Here is a 3,643-nt window from a genome sequence, read left to right as displayed (position 1 = left end):
ACTTTGGGTAGACTCCTCAGCCATTCTGAGGCTCTGTTTCCTATCTTTAGAAGCAGTGACTCCATTTCTAAGTTAGACATGAGACCAGAGTGTAGCAAAGGTAAGAACAGGAGGTAGGATAGTTTATTGTTCTTAGTTTTTTAGTTTTTTTTGAGTCCAAAGCTTAGCTCCCGTCTCTTTAAGATTTTTATGCAAATTGTGTACAAAGGCTTACCTGAGGCTCTGGGAAGGGTGGGCGCATGCGTCGGTGCCACACAAGGGAAGTGCCACAGGTGGGTGGGTGTGGCACAAGGCGATGTGGCTCCTTTCTCTCTCATATTGGTCAACTGTCTCCTGGGTTCCAGATGATCACCAAATGCTCACCTTCTTCTCTGCACTGTATGAACTGATGTTCTCTGGACCTGAACCCTCAGTTTCCAGATACAGAAACACACTGAGAGAAGTTTAGTTCTCCTCAAACTCCACACTCTCACCCCCTGGCCCTGCCTGGAGCACTTCTGGTGTAGAGTCTCGGGACCCACTGTAGCTGAGAGCAGCTCCATGTGTCTGACTAGTACACAGGAGTCCTTGGCGGAAGGGCAGGGAAGCACCCAGGGATGTGTTAAATGCGGCATTCCATCCTGCAATCCATGAAAGGTTCAGATATGTTTCCAGAGTAACAATTTAAATGTCTTGTTTGGAATGAATATCTTGAAGTTCTTAAAGCCATTGGAAAAACTGAATATTAGTCAGGTGTTTAGTTGCTAAGAGACAAGTACTGAGGCAGGTGACCCTGTTCCTAGAAGAGTCTGGAAGTGCCATGTACTGTAAAGCTTGGAGGGCCTGGGTACAGAGATGAACTCCCCTCCCACCCACAGTGTGTCCCTAAGCCAGGTCCGGTCTCCAGTGTTTCTTGTCCTAAATCCTTTGTTCCAATCCAGTTCCTGCAGGGAAGGCAGCTGATGGAGACTTCACTCTGCTTCTGGGTGCCTCTTCTTTCTCCTCTCACCCCTGTAGTGATATTATGTTCTCCAAAATTTTTTTACCCTAATAAACTTATCTGGGGTCAGAGAACAGAACAGCCACTAGTTATAGAGTCCAGAAAATGGTGGTACTCACATCTTTAATCCTATCATTTGGGAGACAGAGATCATCAACCAAGAAAATGCACTAAGGCCAATCTGATGGAGGCATTTTATCAGCTGAGGTTTCCTCTTCCCTGATGACCCTAGTTTGTATCAATTTGACAAAAAACAAAACAACAAAACAGCATGCTGGTTCCGAGACATACTGATGGGTGTGTATCTCTAATGCAATGGGATATCCCAAAGGCCCAGGGAGAGCCGTGTACAGTGAGTGACCTTGGATTGGACAGGGGTGGGAGGTATGAAGGTGGTATGAGATGTCCAGTGAGGTCTAAGGAATTTGTGCTGGCTGGTTTGATGCCAACTTGAGAGAAGCTCATTTTGGAAGAGCAAATGGAGGGCCCTGGGGAGCAAGCCAGTAAGCAGCACTCCTCCATAGCCTCTGTATCAGTTCCTACCTCCAGGTTCCTGCCTTGACTTCCTGGCCCGACTTTCTCCCTCAAGCTGCTTTTAATCAAGGTGTTTTATCACAGCAATAGAAACCTAACCAGGACAGTGTCTCTCCCAGCCTCACCTGCCCCTGAGCCCACCTACACCTTCTGTCTGGTCTTGCAAGAAATGAAACCTTATCATGGATCCTCTCAGCCATGGTTTACCACGGCTGTAGTCATTTTCTATTTCTTGCAACCAACAAATTCTACTTAATCCATTTCCATTACTGGGAATGCATTCAGAAGCACATTTATATCCTGGTTCATCCCCTGGGGATGCTCGTAGTCAGTATCCCTGTCCTCAAGCAGCCTGAGTTCTAAAGCCCAGGCTCAGCCTCAATGCCACTTCCCCCAGGGAGTCTCAGAAAGCCCATTTAGCCTGTTTTTTTTTTTTGTTGTTTTTTTTTTTTTTTTTTTTTTTTTTTGGCACCCAGCAGACCTTTGGGCTTCCACACCTGCCCTTAGGACAAACACAAGCACTACCAGCTGTACCTCAGAAATGAAGGCACCTTTATAGCTCAGGGTTTTTTGGGTTTTTGTTGTTGTTGTTTGTTGTTTGTTTTGTTTTGTTTTTGGATGTGAGGAAGTGGGCCCATAACTACTGAAGATTAAGCAGGCAAGAATTCACTGTGAACTCAATTCTGCCTCCACCATTCCTGGCCTGTGGCCTCAGGCATGTGATTGATTATCTTTCCATTCCACTTTCCATACCTGTATGTTGTATGTTGGGAAGAGTGTTTCTGTGTTAATTTTGTAAGGTGACTGTTGCCAGTTCTAACTGATTCTCTCCATGCTCCCAAAGTCACACGCTGTCCCAACATCAAACTTGACTTTCTGTGAGGATGAGATCTCTACCAAGGTGCAGTGAGGCCACAGGGGTGGGCTGCAGTCTTTCATGACCAGTGTCTATGATAAAGGAACAAGTCATATGTAGATTGTCACACAGGGAGATAGAGCGAAGCTGACACTCCCTCAGCTGTGGGACACCAGAGACCAGCAGCCACTAGCAACAACAGGAGACTGTGGGTCTGTTCCTCAGACCTCAGCAGGAGCTCGTCCAGTAGAGGCTGAGATGGTAGACTTCTGTCTTCCAGAGTTGGGAGGGAGAAAGTCCTCACTTGCACAGAGCCTGGGATAGACAGGAACTGCAGAAAGGATTTGCTGGCCGCTCCCTGTCCTCATTACCACAGACAAGGGGACATTCTTTTCAGTTCTTCACTCTTACCCCTAGCTGATGTAGAGCTGATATATGGTTGAAGACAGTATCTCTTGAAGGAGGGGGACATGAAGCCGTGGAGAACCCCTAGTCTATACTACGGGGGTCCGACAGAGCCTCAGGGCCCTTCTGTGCAGGTGCCTGAGGCTCATCAGGAGCTACAGCCACAGAGGCAGAGCAAAGAAGACCAGAAGAAACTCAGCAGCACACTTCTGCTAAAAAAGTACTTAGTGAAGATTGAAGGTGAGCATGTGGACATCATCCTAGGCTCCTGCACCCAAGGATACGCCAAGCTTTGGAGAAACAAAACCCAAAGGCTGTTGACACAGTGGTGTTGGGGCCTGGGCTAGGCTGGTGGAAAATTCCATCTCAGTTGTTGGGGGAGGGGTGCTCATTCCATTGTAGCATGAATCTTAAAGTTATTTATTAATAAAATCAAACCTGAGGCCAGTTATTGGGGTGAATGCTGGAAGATCAGAGAAGCAGAACAAGCCACAGCCACCTCACCTCACCAGTTCCTCAGCTGATCCTGTTTCCTCAGACTGGAAGCTTCTGAGTCCTCATCCAGAATGAATCTCAGCTGAACTGTTGCTCAAAAGCCTGAAGCTTAACCAGCTAAAATCTTCTAATTTGTGGTCCTCATGCCTTATATGCCTTTCTGCTTTCTGCCATCACTCCCTGGGATTAAAGGCTCACTTTCTGGGATTAAAGGCATGAGTCACCATGCTTGGCTGTATCCTTGAACACACAGAGATCCAGGTAGATCTTTGCCTCTGGAATGCTAGGATTAAAGGTGTGTGCTACCACTGCCTATCTCTATGTTTAATATTGTGACTGTTCTGCTCTCTGACCCCAGATAAGTATATTTTGGG

This window comes from Peromyscus leucopus, chromosome 4, assembly GCF_004664715.2.
Source record: "Peromyscus leucopus breed LL Stock chromosome 4, UCI_PerLeu_2.1, whole genome shotgun sequence".
NCBI classification, from domain to species: domain Eukaryota; kingdom Metazoa; phylum Chordata; class Mammalia; order Rodentia; family Cricetidae; genus Peromyscus; species Peromyscus leucopus.
Note: the sequence above shows the minus strand (reverse complement) of the source record.